Below are 20,659 nucleotides of genomic sequence, written 5' to 3'. Positions count from 1 at the left end.
TCGAAAAAATGACACGATTAGTTATTGTGTCGTGTTCGTGTTTAGTACAACATGTCATCGTGTCTTATCGTGTAGTGTTTTATCATGTCGTGTCCGATATGTTATAATAGTCATGTTACAAAGTGTGCTTTTGCTATAGGAAAATATATTAATTTACACTCTTTAATGCACAATTTTATTAAATATTTTTTCACATGTTCAAATTCATAATTTATTTCCAATATAATATCATGTATACATAAACATAAAATTTACGGTGTTTCCAATACGTCATTACCGTAAAATTCCGAAGCTACGTGTGGGTATGTTTGCTCGTTGTTATTAGTTAGAAGCGCTACGACAGTGACACATTCAGTCGGTATGGATTAAGTTTGGTAGCGACACTGACACTAAATAAAAAAAAATTGTAGACCCATAAAACAGTATCAACACACATATAGATTATTATCAAAGAGATATTTCGGTCCATATCGATTAGGTTGTTATGATTACGGTACAAAACCCCACAAATTAATTAGTAAAGACCCAAAACAGTAGTACTTATATGGCTTATGATACATAAATTAACATATTTGAAATGTTGTTTATTTGTTCGGTAAAACTCGAACGTTGCGATCCGAGGAGATGCAAATTTAGTCGGTTTAGGTTTGTTACGGTCGGAACTAAACCCAACAAGTAATCTTACCAAAAAAAACAAAGAAAGAAAAGAAAACAATAAAATAATTGAAGAAACAAGATAAATATCTTATGTATAATGTATAATAACCAGCCCACATGTAAGAGGGGGCGGGGCACTGCGTGATGAGCTCCCCATCACGCGTGATGGGTCATCGCACACCGTCGCCGGCATTGCTCACGCGTGACGGGGGTTGGTTGCGTGATAGCCATCACGCAGTGAGGGGGGGTTCGAGAAGGTTTTTGATGATTGGGTGAGATGGGTGTCGAAGACGAAGATTTTACTGTGCGAGATGTCGGTGTTGGCAGTGGATCTGTTCTTGGGTGGTGTTTGGTGTAGGGTTCGATGAGTTTGTGGATCTGTTCTGGGGTGGTGTCGTCTGGGTCTGAATCGGAAGATGGTGGTGGTGAGTGGGTGGGTGGGTTTGAGGATGATGATGAGGTTTGGTGTGGATGATTTGCCTGGTAATGTTTTCTTCTTTTTTATGATCTTCTTCTTGGTGGTGGTGGTGGTGGGTTTTTTAGCGAGTTTTTGTTGCTTCTTGGATGATGTTGCTGCTGCTACTTTCACCATTGTATTGTTGCAGGTGAGAGGTGAGAAGAGAGGATGGTTTTGTCAAATGGTGTGATAATAATAAAAAAAAATTCCATCACACCACACCACCACCCCTAGTAAAAATTCATCACATGTAATGGATTTGAGGTTGATGATGTGGCACACACCATTAGAGGTGGTGTGTGAGGAGCTTTGCACCACCCCTCCCCCTAATATCGTGATTAAAATTTTTATACAATACACATTGTATAATAAAAAAGAATAAATACAAACAAATGGAATTTGAAAAACTACTTACAAGCTTTAGATTGAACTCTAGAAAGTAGAAATAGAGCTTAAAATAGACAAGTTCGAGATCTCTTAACTTAAGAGTTGTATGAGCTCATCAATGGTAACTAATCAGCGTTGAGTATCAACTACAAGCATTTTTCTGGTGATAATAGAAAGCCTTTTTTTAAAAAAAAAATCATTCTTACATATCATTTTCTGGTATGCTTTCATAATAGAAAAGGATACCCTTTTTTAATTTATATCTCTTTAAATTATCTGATTATTGGAGTACATGATTCAAAAAAATTATCCATACATTTCCAGGATACAAAACTTAGAATACGTTGGAAAAGTTGTTAACTATGAGTAAATGTTTATTTCAGAGGCTTTTCTTCATTTTTACCTAGCAAAGTACAAATAAGGCTTAGAATGTAGCTGTATTTGTTTTCTAATAACAACATAAATTAGGAAGTGTATGTTGCGTCTATAAACGTCTACAATAAATTTTAAAACAATTTAGACACTGGTAACCAAGTTTTAAAATATATATTCAATTTTCCAAAGAGCAAGTTAAGAAACATTAATTAGTCGAGCAAGGTCTCCTTTAATAAAAAGGAAAAAATAAAATCAATTTTTTCTTTGAAGATAAGGCAACAGTCATCGCTCATTCTAAACACCAAATCCATATCCGTCAAAGGATTTAAAAACAAGGGACATCCCTCGATGATCAAAAAAATGAAAGTATAATGGATTTGAAGAATTTGTTGATAAATTGTCCGCTTATTTGAATGACTAGATGTACATGATTCGATAAGTTTGTAGAACATCTGAATAAATTAAAAGATCGATTAAAAGCGATCAAGAAAATAAGTTGGTTGAGATCGAAAAAGTAACCGGAACTAAAAAGGAACTGAGTGCAGGTACAAGATCAAACAATCGGGTGAATTATTTGTAAAAAAAGGACATAATTTGTAACATCCCGATTTTTTGAATTCCTAGAAATTTAATGATTAGAATAAGTTATTAATTCGTCATTCGAGTTTTGTAAGTGTTTAATTGTTAAATTAATTAATTAGAAATTGTGGTTTATTTTAAAATTTAAAAGTTTAGGATTTAAATGAATGTGTTTATAACCTTAGGGGTAAGTAAAACTTATGTGTACCAATTTGGGTTTCGTTACTTTGTAATGAAAATCTAATTTCGTTTTTTAATTTCTTACATGAACAAAATGTATTAATTTATTGTATATCTATGCTATATATAATATACGAGGGATTAACAAATTAAGACACTTTGTTTTAAATAATTCACAACATAATCAACACATGGTACAATTACAAAGCATAATAAATAAACAAGGGTAAAATAGACTTTCAAGCATAAATTCACACATGAATTTTCAATTCATCTAATTTATTTACAATTTTTTACCCAAACTTTTATTAAATGAAATATTATTTACAATTTTGGCCCCTCATCTTTAACATTTATTACTAGTTATTTTAATTTTAAAACAACTTTCCCCCACGATTTTTAAATCGATACAACTTTTTCATACGTTAATATTTTTTTAAAAGGTTGCACAATAAAAACAAGCATTTTATTTTCTTTAATTTGAGTATGATATTGTTGGAGTTTTTTCAATAAAAAAATCAACGTGTTACGTATCCTGAAAAGGAGGTGATACAGCCGCACCTTCCAGTACGGCTACCTTGTTACGACTTCACTGTTCAAAGCCGATTTTGATGGTTTAAGCTAAACATGTGAGCCAAACTATTAGCAACGATTATTTGTCATCGAAAATAGTAACTAAATTGTAGATAATTGAAACCAAAAAGTTAAAGAAAAAACGAATCATTAACCTAACCGATGACCGGCTTAAATGGTTGTAAGGTTTCAAACCGAACCATGAACTCTCATAATTGTTGCGTGATTACCAGAGTCTATGTTCAAACACCCGCTTCATCACGCGTGTACCTGATGTACATATAAATATACATCTTTTCGGCATCAAATAATCTCTAAAAACTGCAATTTCCATCCAATAACATAGCATAAAAACCTACTTATCATAAAAAACATAATTTCAGGTGAAACCAAGCCTCAAACGAAGAAACAAGCAAAAAGACGAAGAAAAACAGAAGAAAACACAAGAAAACAAAGGAACACGCCCCCATGCCTCAAGAAACACGCCCCCACGCTTCTGAAACAAGAAAAGACAAAATCAGGAAGCAAAAGCACGGGGCCGTGCTCATCATGCACGTGGCCGTGGACGGGAACACAGAAAAGACAAAGAAGAATTGAGCACATGTCACTAAAAATCACGGGGGCGTGCCTTCCAACCACGGGGCCGTTGCCAGCTCACACAAAAGACAAAACAAATCCGGCACATGTCATAAAAATGCACGGGGCCGTGCTTCACACTCCAGATTGCCTATAAATAGTGGCTCTTGTGCCATTTGAAGAGTGTGCCTTGAAAAGAATTCTCACCGGTTTTCACTTATAAAAACACACACTAACACTCACTTTGAAGATCTAGTGAAGAGTTTGAAGGTTTGGAGGCCATCACCACTAATCATCATCATCAACCATCATTACCGTCACTAAGAAGAAGGATTTATCTACATTTGGTTAGATTGTTCTGAGTTTAATCATGTATTTGTTATTATCAATCATCTTAATATTCATCATTATGCTCATTATGAGCTAAACTTCTTTTACCATCTAAAATCTATGCAGAAGCTTTGTTTTATTTAATAATTAATCAAGACATGTGATGTAGTCTAGTAAAGTACATGGTTATATTATAATTATCTTTTTATGAGAAATGTTTCACCATCTTAAATCACTAAATCAAAGTTGGTGGTTGTCAATATCTTTGGCAATCGTTCATGATCGATTCATGTTCTTGAAAGATAGAAATACTTTGATACATTATCGAAACATGGATCCTTATATTGTACTTAGAAATGATGAGATATAAGTTATGGTGTATTTTTCTAAACCTTGGAAATCCGAAAATGGCTTTGCTTAGGATATCAAATTAGTTAAAGAAACCATATGTTAACGGAATGTGTAATTATAACCTACATAAATCAACCAAGGGGAGGTTGTGTGATGAACTACAACCACCCGAAGTTGTTAGAATTGGTATTTGAGAAATCGAAGTCAATCCTAATCTTTCTACTTTACGAAACTACTTGTTAACTCAAATAGACATCATTGAGATGGTATGACATTAGGAAAGGGCGGACTTTAAAATGCGCATACCATCTCCTTAGTGCCGAAGATGCTCACTTAAGGTTTAAGGAGCTATCTATCATATATTTCTACGGCAAGTTTATCACATGTCTACATATTAATTATCAATGCTAAAATAGAGTGGATTCTTGATCTTAGATGGTAACCTTCGCATAATTGAACAACTCGTTTAGAATCTCTTTTCTCGGTCACCTATATATTATAAGTATTTATATTTAATAAAAAGTTTAAAAATCAACCCCAAAATGATTAAAACCTCCGATTGAAGTAAAACAACGATTTATTATTAGAAACCTGTGTGTCCACGGATCGATACTTGGTTCTTACCATTACTATTCTACATATACGATAGGTACACTTGCCTATTTTGTGTGTGTTTAGTCTTTGTAGAAATCACTTTTATAAATTTAAAACACGATCTTGTGCAAAAGCAAACCATCCAACCTTTCATATTTTATACCACTAGCACGCACGCATCAGTACCCTTCTAGTATACATAAATATATTGACCCATTGAATAATTGATGCATTGAAAATTGATTGTGATTTACCGAAAGGCGTCTAGTGAATGTGATGTATCGAAATGCGTCTAGTGAATGTGGATGCACCTAAAGGTGTTTAGTGAATGCACCTAAATGCGTCCAGTGAATGTGGTGTATCGAAAGGCGTCAAGTGAATGTGGATGCGCCAAAAGGCATCTTGTGAATGTGGATGCACCGAAAGGCGTCTAGTGAAGTGGATGCACCAAAAGGCATCTAGTGAATGTGGATGCACCTAAAGGCGTCTAGTGAATGTGGATTAGTAAAATGTGTATGTATATTTATTGATAGGTATTGTTAGGGCATTGCATTTTCATTGTTAAAGTTGTTGTCCCACTGAGTAAATTTTCCTTAGGAGTGTGTATTTCGTTTATATGTACGTCAGGTAACAAGGTTATATGGAAGGAGCTGATTGACTGCTCAAGGAAAAAACTTAAGGATCAAGAGCTTTATAAAAAAAGAAGAGTTAAATGATGTTTTACACACACATTTTCTATTTATTTTGAAAATGAAATGTATTATCACTAATGAGAATGACGATTGACCTTGACACGTCAGCCCTAGCGTAGGCGAAGTGTTACATAATTATAGTTGCCTTTTAGTATGAAAATCAAGGATCAATTTGTCAGATATGATTTTAAAATGTTATATGTATGTCTAAAAAGCAACACTTGTTTCACAAGGCAGTTGTTTATCACTAAAAGTACTGGCATATTCTCTACAAGGCTATGCGTAGTGGAGAAGCTATAAATGGGGGCGAATTATGACACGTGGCGCACAGTCAGCAAAGGGTGAAAATTTATTTTTCGGGTGTAATGGTGTAGGGGCTACAAATTGGGCCCACAGTATCTTTTTTTTATTATTTTCTTTTTATAATTAAACTAAACAAATAAAAATCATTTTATTTAAATAATTAAATAAAAATGCATTAAAATTAAAAAGAAATACAAAAAAAAACATAACTAAAAAAAATACATAACTAAAAATATAAAAAACATAACTAAAGAAAAAAATAAAAAAAAAAACATAACTAAAAAACTTACTAATATCCGTAATATTCGCGCATTTTTTCACGTTGTCGTTGAAACAATAATGCGGATTTCTCGTGAAAACCCTCCACTTTGAAGGATTCGTAGTCTTCTTTCATTTGACGTAATTCCAACGTCTGGTTCAGCTTTTCTTGTTGTTTGTTGGATGCTCGAAGGTCGTTTCCTATTTCCGTGGCATTTGTTTCCAAACGACCGACCAACTCGCTTATTTCACCGGGCGACGTATTGAATCGTTTATTTCCAAACGCCGAACCTTCCCCCTTATTTTTTCTCGATCTCCCGCGTGGTCGAGGCAACTCCTTTACTTCGTCATCGTCGGCTATATTAACATTGTCGGCTAACTTAACCGTGTCGTCCAGGAAAAAGCTACGAGCATTGGAGGGTGTGTTTGGTGTGCTCGGATTTGTCGATGACGATGTCTTCGACCTTTTTGAAGCCCGGGATGAGCCGGCTCATCGGGCGACCGGAACGGTTGGTGCCCCGCTCCATTTCGCGAAACCGCGTAGTTTTTCCCAACAATTCAAATACTTGAACGGTTTCCCGGGCCGGTCAAAAGTTTGGCCTTGAGCTCGAAAGTCGCTCAAGGCTTGAGCTATAATGTCACCTAGTTATGCCCGCTATGCCAGCCGGCTCCTGCAACCGGTTAATTAAACCGAAAAATTTTTGACAATCGGCGTTAAGCCCCTTCTAGTGGGATTGAACCGCTTCTTTCCCCGGTAGTCTTCGGGTTTATCGGTTATCGCGAGCCAAGTTTCAAAGACTTTCTTCCAAAACACCCCGGTGGCTTGAAAGTTAGCTACAAACTAAAATTATTTGTCACAATTAGTATACATTTTAATAAACACTAAATACATTTTTAATAAATACTTAATATTAAAAAACTTACCGACGTTGGATCCTCCGAAATGACGATCCAAACCCTTGCGAGGGCCACCTCCTCCTCGCTCCAATGCTTGTATGGATCACGTTGCGCCATCGGCTCCTCCCGGTTGTTTCTTTTTGTGTTTACTGGTCGCCTTTTTTCTTGACCTAGAGGCCCGTGCCGTTTGCGTCTCCGGCACCGTCACCGGCTCCGACTTCGGTGGTGTAGACCCGAACGCCGACATTAAGTTTTGGGGGCTGAGATAGTTGGCGTACATGTTTAAGTTCGGGTTGGAAAATTGAAATGGATAGCTCGGTTGGTTTAGTTTCATCGGGTTCCATTGTAAGTTCGGTTGGCTCGGTTGCGAACCATACGTTTGACCTAAAGGAGGGAATTGGTAGTTCGGTTGGTTCGGGTTGTTTCTAGGACTCATTTTGCTAAATTTTTTTTGTAAGAATTTGGGTATAAATTGTGTATAAAATAGATATAAAATGGAGAAGAAGGGTGTATGTTTATATATATACTAGTTTGAGGCCCGTGTACCACACGAGTAGTTCTTGAAAATACAATATTTAATAAATAATTAGTATACAAGAAACAATAAACTCGTTATACACTATTAATACATTCGTTATACAATAGTCTTTAAAACAATTTTAAAATAAAAGATAATTATAAATATCAAATGTTTGAAAAAAATAGGAAGTAAATATTAAATTAACAAATTTTGAAACATAAATTTTAAGAATGGTAACTATTATTTTACTATTATAAATAAATTTGTTAAAAATGGTGAGACTTAATGTAAAAGTGACAAGTGGCAAAACTTGTAGCATTTTATTAGTGAGTATAGATTGTTTTAGTTAATTAATTTTTTTTTTGTACATTTGACCGTTGCAACGGTCCATTTAATATAATATTATTATTTTTCAAACAATCCGGCCACAAAAGAACCCCGCCCCCGCCCCTTTTCGCCCACTTATCGCCGGGGGGGGGGGGGGGGGGGTTCTTGCCCTTTCTCGCCCCATTTCGTCCAAGCTCGAGCCCCACTACACATTGCCTCACTTTGATGAGCATCTAGTACCTTTAAAAAACTACCCACACTTTTATTAGAAAAACTAACATTACTCACGCATTGACTCCTAACATTGTTGTCGGTAATATACAGGAAGAATTATCTTGGATATAAGCATATGCATTACTGATGCTAAAACGATAAGTGCTTGAAAATCTCAATATTTATTTTACAATTTTTCATGTGATGGTGATAATTTCACTATTTCTTTTATTTGACAATTGTTGATTTAAACCTAACATAATCCGTTGAAATTTTTTATGAAAATACAAAAGACAGGATAAATGATGGTCAATCTATGCCAAAGAAGTTATCTCGTTTGGAACATGAAAAAAAACAAGCATTCTAAGAGGTATGTATTGACTTGACCAAAAGGATTTATGCAAACCTACTTTATTTTCTTTGAGTTTCACTTTTGTTTGTATTTGAAAATTCATATTTGTTTCCATATATTATTACTCCATGTACCAAATTGTTAAAAAGACATAAAAAAAGCAAGCAAGAAGCAATATGATCAAGAAAACGTTTTATAGGTAATGATAAAATGGTAAGTCTTTGATAATCTCACTATATTTATTTTTTTTCATGTGATTGTTGATTATTTCACAATTTCTTTTATTTGACTTTTATTGATTTTTTCATAACCTAATCAGTTACATGTTTTTTAGGAAAATACGGAAAGCTTTTAGGAAAATACGTAAAGGAAAACAAAATGATGGTCGATCTACACCAAAGACGCTATCTCCTTTGGAACAAGAAAAAAATTGGTTGATCAAGAACAAAGAGATAGATTGATTTAGAAGTTTATGCCATTATCGTATAATTTGAAGACAGATGGCGTATGTAATTAAGTTTATATTATTAATATATCTTTTGTTTAATTAATATTTGTGTTTGTCATGTGTAGTGCAGTTAACTATAATTAAAAATAAACGGATAATTAAACGACAATGGCCATCTCGAACCACAAAAAATTCATGTGGCTATTGGTACCCTTTAGTAACTGAATTTTGAAGTAACTGAATTTTGAAATGTGTGTGGCCAAAACAACACTTTTGCAATGGCTTTTGAAAATGGACGTGGCCAAAATAAGCTTTTCTACGACTATATAAATCTAAAGGCCACATATATGACACCTCCACGTGGTCGTTGGTAACCTTTAGTCATACTTATTTGGACAAAATGATTGATTTCAACAACCCTTTAGCCATGGTTTTCTAAATGAATGTGGCTAAAACATAATATATATATATATATAGGATGCATATCATTACAGAACTGTTAAATTATTTAAGAATTTGAAAGAAACCTTGAAATCTAACGTTTTTTTTAAAAAATTTTGTATGTTAATGTTAGCTGAGTGTAGCTTCATCATTGTTTATATCTATATTTACGATTACAATTTTGAAAATTAGTTTTTATACATATCTATGTTTTGTTTTACACCTATGTAAATTTGTTAGTACATAAATTTTACACATATGTATACTTGTTATTTGTATATGTAATCAAAAAGTTTTATATAAAATATGATAAAACTACTCTTAAATAATGTTAATATATAAAAAAAATTAAAAAAATGTTTGGTTGTGTAGAGTTTCTAAGAGTTCTTAACTTTTTTAGAGTTCTTAAATGATACTAACCCTATATATATATATATATATATATATATATATATATATATATCAATCATCTCCTTCATTCCTATTCTCAACCCCTACATTACCCTAATTAACCCAGTTTCCGTCATCTCTGAACTCTACCAACGCTGACCTGTTCTGTTATTCATGTTATGTCTTTGAGGAAACAATTGGTCTTGATAATTCGGAGCCTTGTAATTTTGATAGACAAACGGGTCATTGTCAAGGTTGATGGGCTGTATTTGGTTCTGGTTACCACCCTGGTTAACTCTAATGCGATTTCGGTTTTTGTCTTGACCAAGTGGTGGAGGCTTGTTTTGTGGGATTGGGTATTCTTGATTGACGAGTTCGCTATTGTTTTCGGTTTGGTCCACATGTGGGTCTTTGTTATTATGTTGACTTATGTTTTCGGCTCTGGGGTTTGATGATTCGGCTTCAGACTTTATATTCAAACCCGTTATGTGAGGTGCTCGGTTTCTCTTGGTTGTTTTCTCAATCTCGGGATCAAATTGTAGTGACTCGTTACCTCTTAAATGCCTTGTATGCATAAACCTGCAAGATTATCAGCACACACGAAAACCCAAAACCTTGCGTAAACCAAATAAATAAAAATAAAAGAAGAAACTAAACTAAACTCAACTCAACTCAACTAGCAGTTTACTCATTGATTCCGTGGCTACGGTGATATTTTGATGACCTTTGTCAAGTCATGCAAAAACATTTATAAAGTTCTACTAATGTTCCCTTAACTAGCAAGGGTAAGTAGGATGTTCAATCCACAACGAATAAGTCGGAAAGTACTAATCAAGTTAATTGTTTGTGAAGTAATTATATAATGGCGGACATACGATTTCAAGTAGTTTAAAAGAATATTGATTGTAAAACACTAATGAGAAAATAGTGACCATCCCGAGCTTTAGATTCAGTAAGTAACTAATAACCTGGTCTTGTTCAATGGGACATCCTTAACGGGGACTCTATACATGAATTGATTTTAAGTGATGATTAGGAAACCAAACTTAATGGGTTCTATTTGCAAGATCACCAGTCAAATCAAGATGCATTAAGCAAACACCTGGCCATGAATTACTGATCAAGAACGATATGATATTAAAAACACCTGATAGATAATGGCCATATTGTTTAACTTTCAATACATAAGTTAAGTTTAACATAATCTCACGATTACATAAAAACTTAATCCCACACTATGAGCAAAACTGAAATCAAATGTTTCTCACATGAATCCTACAACTGGAGGTGGTTACAAAGGCGTTTACCCCAGAAACATGATGAAAACGAAAAACATGATGTTTGATTGATTCACCATAGATTATTGCTTGATTAGAAGAAATTGGTGGTGGTGGAGAACCTTTAGAAATCGTCCAAGATGGTTGAGGAAAGATGTCTTTTCAAATTAGGGTTAATTTTCCTTAAATAAGTGGCTGAAAAAGCGAATTCAGCATAAAAATCTCGACAAGGGAGTAGGGTTACGCTCTATTAAATAGGGCTACGACTTCTTGGATAATAAACCGGCATAAGGTTGCTCCATCGTCCCATCACATTACGCCCCACTCAATTTGAAGTCTATTTTGTTTTTCAAGTACGAGGCAACATTACACCGTTATAAAAGTAACCTTACTCCCAGTAACTAAATGCTCATTTTCTTCACACTGAATTATATCTTCAATCCAAGACTTAAGCATGCTTCCTTCTTCATAGTAATTGTTTGTTCTTCATCTTCAATCACCCGAAATAGCTCGTTTAAGCTCCAATCACCTGCAAACGTAAAAGAACTCAAAGTGATCGTGTTCGATACATATAAACAGTTAAAATGCACGATGGTATATATTATAAACACATCCTTTAACCTCTCATCACATCCCCACACTGAAAGTGATCGTGTTCGATAGTTTATCAGTTATCATCATTAATATTAGTAAGGTTTAAGGTCATACCCGATTCCAAGGCTTATACTTTCAAGATTGACAACACAGCAAACAAATTTAATAAGATCATAAGATTGGTGATACTTTAAAACCATAAGATCGCCCAACCAAGTGTACTTTGTTTCTAGCTAAGCCACACAAGTTCATACGCCGCACAACTCTATCACTCCTCTCGGTTTAATAAATGTACTAGCAAAAAGTGTGCTAGCATCTCTCTGCCCTCAAGACCAAGTATGAAAAACAAAGTAATAAGCTTGCAAGTCGGTCATATCACCACTCATTAACCATCGATTGCATAAAGAATAGGACTAACGGGTTTTGCTGTGGCTAGGGCTCGGGTTTGGACTAGGAATTGTTTAGTTACTACGGTGGATGAACCAGTTTATTCAACCAAACTAAGCTATTATTTATAACTTTTAATAGATACACACTTTAAACTAACTCTTTTTCACTTTTCTAGTTTTTCAACTTTTTTTCCTTTTTTTTCTTTCTCTCATTTTTTTTTCAACTTCATAACATATAAAAGACCAACTCAAACATAAATACGTTGTGTATTATACTCCTCAAATTGACTATATAAAACTCTAACATACTATATTTCATCACACATGGTTTAAATAAAAGGCTTAGGCTGACATGGCTTGTAATGTAGGTGTTGATGCATGTTTTGTGACCGTCGCTATGCAATTCTGTTCAGCGTTGTGGAAGTACGAAGTTAGAGCAACTTCGCCATAGGCGAAGTTGTAACAACTTCGCAATAGGCGAAGTTGTAACAACTTCTGCCATAGGCGAAGTTAGAACAAATTCGCCATAGGCGAAGTTGTAACAACTTCGCCTACAGGCCCAAGCCCGCGAAGTTTATATATATATGTGTGTCGTGTTTAGGGTTAGTAATCCAAAAAGTTAGAGTTTTGAGTGATCATTTTATTTGTCAAGAGAGAAACCGAGAGAGTGAGCCGTGTGGGACGGCCCGAGGTAGAGCTCACCTCGGGTCGGCCGTGTTTCTGTTTATGTTTGGTATGTAAGTGTTTCGGTTATTATATAAAAGATCTGCAGATTCGTTTATCCCGTTCTTGTGTTTGTTCGTGTGTTTGTATGTGTGTAATCGTGTTCTTCGTCTTCTACACCATAAACGAGTCTAGGAGGATTCCGCACTCCTAGACCTCGTGCGGATCTCGTATCGATCGGCAACGCCTCGGGGGGACCTACAAGTGGTATCAGAGCCTTAGGCTTTTATGCTATGGTTCGAGATCTGCGTTTTGGTGTTTCTGGCACGTTTCTGATCGTTTCTGGCCGATCAGCGCCGCAGGCGAAGTTATGGGGTTCAGGCGAAGTTGTCGCTTAAGTTTTAGGGTTTAGGCGAAGTTAGCAGCCAGGCGAAGTTATGGACAGGCGAAGTTGACTTTAGGCGAATTTAACGAGAAAAAAAAAAAAAAAAAAGAGTGTTTTGGAGCTTTCGTCTGTATGGCCAGGTGTACACGATTATTGTGAGACCGGAGACGTTGTTCCGTCAAAGAGTGAAATTTGTTATCTCTTGGTCTTACGTGTGAACAAATACGTGTCAACTCTGGATATGGAGTTGAGGTTGTGAATGGGATATTGATTGAAACTGGATATTGACACATATTTGGGTGTTTGTGGGCAATAAAATAGTTGTTGTTCGAGGTTGACCAACTGAAGAAAGTCAAATTGAACTGAAGGTTTTCGTCATTACTGGATTGCGGTCAGAGCATATTATTTATGTTATTTTCAAGGCGTTCAAGAATTGGATCCTGAAACGTGATGCTTATTTATTAAAGTGAAAATTCTGGAAGAAGTTGGATTTAATCGGGAATTAAAGTGTTTATGTTCTTGATTGTTATCCCTGGTGATTGAAGATGCTTCGGATTAATTAATGGTCATGTGTGTTAGATTCTGTCAAGGTGGTTTTGTGATGAAATTGATCACTTGATGTTGAGTAGTTGAAGATTAAACCTTATCGTATGCCGACTTGTTGGTGAAGTTGTGGAGGGAGCCCAACTTCACGTGTTGGTGAAGTTAGAAGAACTTCACGTGTTGTGAATTCAGAAGGACTCACGTGATTGGTTGAGATGATCAATTAGGCACGGGGATGCATGCATTTCAAAGACCTCAATCTATTTAGTCGGAGAAGCTTACACTGAAGGGGAGATATGATATGGAAGACGCTGGGTGATTGGTAGATTTGTGAAGCTACATGACAGTTTCAGACACGGCTGGTTGAAGGGCAAACAGAAGATCATCAGTTAAGAGGGAGTCTGTTGGTGCATGTTTTGTAACAGATGATCTTTTGTGTTTGTTAGAATTGAGAGCAACGGTCAAAGGGGAGTCTGTTGGTGCATGTTTTGTGACCGTCGCTATGCAATTCTGTTCAGTGTTGTGGAAGTACGAAGTTAGAGCAACTTCGCCATAGGCGAAGTTGTAACAACTTCGCAATAGGCGAAGTTGTAACAACTTCTGCCATAGGCGAAGTTAGAACAACTTCGCCATAGGCGAAGTTGTAACAACTTCGCCTACAGGCCCAAGCCCGTGAAGTTTATATATATATGTGTGTCGTGTTTAGGGTTAGTAATCCAAAAAGTTAGAGTTTTGAGTGATCATTTTATTTGTCAAGAGAGAAACCGAGAGAGTGAGCCGTGTGGGACGGCCCGAGGTAGAGCTCACCTCGGGTTGGCCGTGTTTCTATTTATGTTTGGTATGTAAGTGTTTCGGTTATTATATAAAAGATCTGCAGATTCGTTTATCCCGTTCTTGTGTTTGTTCGTGTGTTTGTATGTGTGTAATCGTGTTCTTCGTCTTCTACACCATAAACGAGTCTAGGAGGATTCCGCACTCCTAGACCTCGTGTGGATCTCGTATCGATCGGCGACGCCTCGGGGGGACTTACAATAGGGTTTAATCAAACCAAAGAAAAATGGTTCAAGATTAGCTCATAGGGGATAATGTAAGGTATGGAGTGTTAATTATGTAAGGTTTAACATGTGGATTTTTACAGTCCTATTTCTCCACGCAGGTGGTGGTATTAAGGTCTTGACATGCATATGAGAAACAAGTTCTAGATATTGGGAAACATAATTGTTACACTCAAACATTCATATGACATGTGTATATATCTATATATAATATGTGTATTAAGTATAGGGCCAGCTCACAAACACATAAGGAAATCGGTTACCAATATTAAACATGTATACTCGTCCCCTTGACTCGTTATCCCCATCTAAACAATTCCGTTTTTATTTTTCTTTTGAAAACACTTGTTAAGAAAACTTTTGAGAAACTTAAAAACTAATCATGACCAAAGACCTATAACTTGACATTAATAACAGTAATTAACAATTTACAACTTCGTTTTTTTGTGAATTCTTAAGCTACTTAAAGGAAATAAAAATTTAAATTTTCCACTCGCCGCACACTTGATGGAAACATAGTCCTCAATGTTAAAGATTTAGCTTTTAAAATAATATTAACAAGGACGGGGTTAAAATCTACTGCTTATTAATTTTAAAATCGGGCTTAGTGTGATGGTCATAACAATCTTCTACAATTAGACTCTCATCAAACTAAGTAGAATGACGAAATAATTATGAAAAAAAATCACCTGATAGCTTGGAAAAATACATCTTCTCCAAGACTTAACTATGCCTGCAAACTCTCAAAACACGGAGAAGCAACCTTCTCATATTGGTTAGCCTAGGTCTTTTAAAGTTTTTTCAAATTTTTGATTTTTAGTTACCATGCCGAGTTATTAAATTTCATAATTAAATTTTGTTAAACGAGTGAATAAGTTAGAAGACGTAATTCACTTTCGTAGGAAAAATGGTTCCATTTAGCGTATGAAACAAGCCCTTTAAACCCCTAGTTGCCTGGGTGGACAAGTACAATCTCATGTGGTTTTCTAGGAACCTACACCCACAAAGTTTTAAATACAACAAAATTTACAGGTACCCGAATTAACCATAGCAAAACATGAACGCACTTCGGATAACTGTAACTCATGTCAAGATGATTCTTTTCCGAAACATTGAAAACTCTGATTTTTCCCGTTTGGCATCCCCACACTTGACTTTTGTTACAGTGACACGCATGAAATAAACAACTAAAATATAGAGAACTAAAAAACTAAAAATATACAAAATATACAATTACTTCCACTTTTCAATTTGTTATGACATTCAAGGTGGCCGACTAGCATAGTCTCGTGCAACCCTCTCATTATAAGCACGCTCTTCTTCAAGAAGTTTCTTCCAACCTTCCGGCATGTCCGAATTTGGTTTGATCATCTTCAGTCCCCAATCTGGATCACCCTGTTTGGGCGGCCACTTAAGCTTTTTCTTCCTTCTTGACCCATTCTCCTCAATTTCTACTTTCTCATTCTTGTGTTTCACATTTTCTTTCTCTGGTGGCTTCCCTTCTGGGTGGGGATCATCCTCTAAGATTATTAGCTTACAAACCTCTATCTCTACCGCATTTAGCTCTTCTTTCTCTTTCTCACGCTTAGTCTTGCCAAACAACAAACCTTTCGCTTTGGTGTCGCCTTCGCTTATACGAGGAAGATACCTGTTAGTAACACAGGACCTAGAATATGTATTTTCAACCTAATAATCATATGAATTTGAAAATATATATAAAATTAACTTACGATTACCGAAGGTCATGCAAATTGTTATGTCTCGGTAGTTGATCTGAGCATTATATCTAGCCGAAAACGGTCTCCCCAATATCATCTAGGGTTCTTCTTCTTTCTCTGTTGGTGTATAATCGAACGCCAAGAAATGTTCAGAGTACTAAAAATATCCAACTTTCTTTGCAACACCATCCAGCATCCCTCTGGGTCGTCTGTGTAAAATCAGCTAACACCAAGGCGGTGTCAACTTCTCGTAAAGGCCCAAAGACAAACCAACAGTACACACTCCCTGGTAAAACTCTAACACTTGCACCATAATCAACCAGTGCCTTGGTAGTCTTGAACTCCCCAGTTTGAATGGGAATAAATGATGCCCCCGTCTCAAATTCTTCAATTGTGTCTTTCTTCTCATTAGATTCAATGGTGATGGCACAAAGGTATGCATGTTTGGAGTTTAAGGATTTGATGCTTTGTTGATTTGGTTCTTCAAGGTATTGCTTGGAAGCTTTGTTGGGTCTCTCTTCAAAGTTGATAACTCCCCAGAAAGCCGACTCATATGTTTGTCTCTCGCAACATTTTCCGTTTCTTGAATTTCCATATTCCGGCTGAGGTCCTTCAACAGTGTTAAAACCTCTTAATCTTGAGACATGTTTTGACCCTAAGTTGATCCTTGATTTTTGTGATAGTTTTTTTTTATTCTTATAGTTGAAACCACTTTAATCCCCTTGATTAAACCCACTCTGATTATTTCCATGGTTGTTGTTAAACTGCCTCTAATTGGACTGCTACCCCGTTCTCTGAGAACTGGCCTGGAAATTTTTGTTTTGCTGCATGCTTGCATTTCCATAGCTAAAATTAGGGTGGCGTATAATACTCATCTAGGGAACTGCTATGCTAAATCACGCCACGTGTAAATACTGGCTGACGGTAGTGATAAGAACCACTGCTTAGCTGAATCCTTCAAACTGAATTGGAATACTACTAATTTTATCATCAGTTGTGAACCCTTGACCAGAGATAGTAGCACATATGGAATTAAAATCACTCAAATGTTAATACGGCTCATTTGTAGCTTTCCCATGAAAAGTGGGCAATCCCATCAAACCTCTATGTCTCATGAATAATGTTCTACCATCTTTAACTAGGATAATAATATGGCTTGTTGCAACATGTGGGATGAAATGGTGATGTGTTGTAAAACACACATATTTCTTTGCTAGTTTTTATGTCGTTTTGTGCTTAATTGTTAACGAATATCAATTGTTTATCGCATGAAATTACATGTTTTCGTTTATTGTAGGTCCCATGGTTGAAAAGAGTAGAAAGCGAAGCCTAAGAAGGAGAAACATGGCTCATACAAAGATTGGATCGAAGACGGTGCATGTACACGAAGATAAAGGAGTTAGAGAGCGAAAAACGAAGAACTGAGTGCCCGGGGACCTGGCCATGCTACAAGACCCGGTCAGTCCATTCAGGACGTGTGTGGCGGCATCCCACATGTCCCTAAGGCTGCCAACAATGTTCAGGAATCTGCTACACCGTCTATTTTGTCTTCTAATGGGCCTTGTGGGCTTGTTTTAACCTATTTTATATTAGGAAGCATGTGTATAAACATATATCTATAATATATATATATATATATATATATATATATAAACGAAAACATAAAAATCCTATGTGTCGCGATGTGACCGCTACCCATTTTTTTTTGAGTCACCAGATTTGCTTGATTTTAAATGGAGGCTTCTCATGCATTTGACCAGAATTCATGGGTATGGTTCTCATCAAACCCAGATATTTCTTAAACGGGTTATAACATCTCATTAAATTAAAAACTAATCTCACCAAATATTTAATATAAAAATCCTATAAAGTCGGGATATACTAAAAATTAATATCTGATTTATTTAAAAAAGTTATATATTATTTATAATTAAAAAACCAATTTTATAGTAAAAAAATAAACGGGTCTTGAGTCTCATCAAACCCATATATCTTTTAAACCGGGTTATAACATCTCATTTATTTGTAAAACAATTTATCATCAAACCATAAGTATATTATTAACTTTCATACAATAAAAAATATAAAAATCCAATAATAATTTAATATTAGACACAAATAATATAAAACAACTCCCGTAATACGGGGGATAAAAACTAGTGTATATTATATATATATACACACTAGTAGGTGCCCGCGCGATGCGGTGGCGACGTTGATTTACAATGTGATACTCGTTTTGTGTTAGTTTATCTATGCTCTCATGACATATTATGTATTATTTTTGTTAGTTTTCATATTCGTCACATTGGCATGGTCTATCTATGCCATAAGCATTACATAACTCAATTAAGTAAAGAAAAGTCATAAATATAAATAAGACAATATAAGTCATAAATAGCATTTCAGTTTTAATAAACCAACACAGGAATAAGAAAACATAAGTCTTATACATAACAATTTAAAAATAAGAATCCATGTGCTAACCACTTGATAAGATAACTTTTACTCATATGCCTTACACATCTCAATGACCTCATCTGCGTATTTTGACCACCATTCTTCATCCAAATCGGTACCAAGGTCTTCTTGTTTGACTGCTCCAGTGACTTGATTATGAGTTTCTACAATCTTGTCATCCTTAACTACCACATCTGCCGTAACAGGTTTGGGCACTACAAAAAAAACAATATTCAGTCTCTCATACATGTTTTTACCAAAATCAACAATGTTATATATATAGCATAGATGTTAATATGATACCTGACATTTCTTCTAAGTTCTTCTTTGTTTCATCTATAATAGTTTCTAATTTATTAATCAAAAAACAAACAAGTTAGCATATTGTAAAGGATAGGTTGGATAAAGAAGACCATGTCTTACCTTTTAAACTCAAATAATAATAAACTCAAAATGTATTCAAAATATATTCAGAAACATAAAACATTAAAGCACAAGATCTATAACATATATACCTACATTTTATAACACATGTGGTTCACTCATCACGTAATACTTCACGATAGACAACATTTGAGGTGCATACCCCATCTCGTCTGAAATCTTTGGCGGGGTGTACTAAGTATTTTCCCGTGATATCCCTCTTGATAATGCCACGTAAAGTTGCCCATGTGAAAATACAGAATCTGGTAGATAAACACCGACGTGCGGAATTGTTTGACCTTGAGCTTTGTTGATGGTCATGGAAAAGCTAAGTTGAATGGAAACTGTTTCCGTATTAGCTTAAATGGGAACATGTCGTCTTCAGAACGAATTAGAGGAATTCTTGGCAAATATACTCTTTTACCGGCGTGTTGACCACCAGCTATTTCAACGTCAATAGCATTTGGCTGGAAACCTTTACATATTAGTCTTGTGCCATTGCATAGACCAAGCGATGGATTGATATTCCGTAACAATATTATCGGGCAACCAATTTTTAATCGAAGCTTATGAGGCTCCAAACCACTCACCGTTAGTGAGTTTAAGAACTTGATCGGATAGAAGTTGTTGTGATCATCTTCGACTTCATTAAAACTATAGTAAACTTTTTCCTCCCCTTGAAACATGCCAATCATTTGATCATTGATCTCATCAACACTCTCATTTCTAGTGGATAATATTGCCCTAGAGATTATATAATATGAAGAATATAGATTGTTTTAAATTGACGGATAGATGACATTGATCAGTTCTTTTATAGAGTTTTCTCGGATAGTGCATGGAATTGTCATGTCATCGGGTATACGGATAAAGCTTCCTTCGATCGATTCTTCAGTTCCGTCGCCGACTCTTAAAAAGAAAATTAGAAAACCACGGATCATTAAGCGCTCTCATATTTATGGTCAACCGCATCTTTTTAGTCAAAGACCAAAGAGGTGACATTCGTAGGCTAGAGTCTACAACTTGTGCACGCGTGCCACGTTTAATTACCGGTAACACCTGCCTAAAATCATCCCATAACCACTATCTTTCCACCAAATGGGAGACTAACACCTATAATGTCTTGCAATGTTCGATCGACTGCCTCGATCGCCTGTCGTTTTGCCATCGATGCTTCATCCCAAATGATTATTTTAGATAGCCTAATTAGTTCAGCAGCCCCACTCTATGTTGTGAGGCCGCACATTGAATT

At 35.6% G+C, this 20,659-nt stretch overlaps 1 long non-coding RNA gene across 1 annotated transcript; it reads right to left on the bottom strand.

The window, feature by feature from the left end:
• Window positions 1-18,707: 18,707 nt before the first annotated feature.
• LOC143577993 (uncharacterized) lies at window positions 18,708-19,626 on the bottom strand. Its single transcript, XR_013143197.1, has 3 exons — window positions 19,504-19,626; window positions 19,288-19,332; window positions 18,708-19,199 (listed from the first exon to the last, which is right to left on the bottom strand). It is a non-coding gene; the product is annotated as an uncharacterized LOC143577993 (long non-coding RNA).
• Window positions 19,627-20,659: the final 1,033 nt, after the last annotated feature.

Source organism: Bidens hawaiensis, unplaced genomic scaffold (assembly GCF_021521415.1).
Source record: "Bidens hawaiensis isolate Kalapana, Puna unplaced genomic scaffold, B.hawaiensis_p1.1 tig00028987_1, whole genome shotgun sequence".
NCBI classification, from domain to species: Eukaryota; Viridiplantae; Streptophyta; class Magnoliopsida; order Asterales; family Asteraceae; genus Bidens; species Bidens hawaiensis.
The sequence above is the reverse complement of the archived record's forward strand: the minus strand, read 5'-3'. Positions and strand labels throughout refer to the sequence as shown.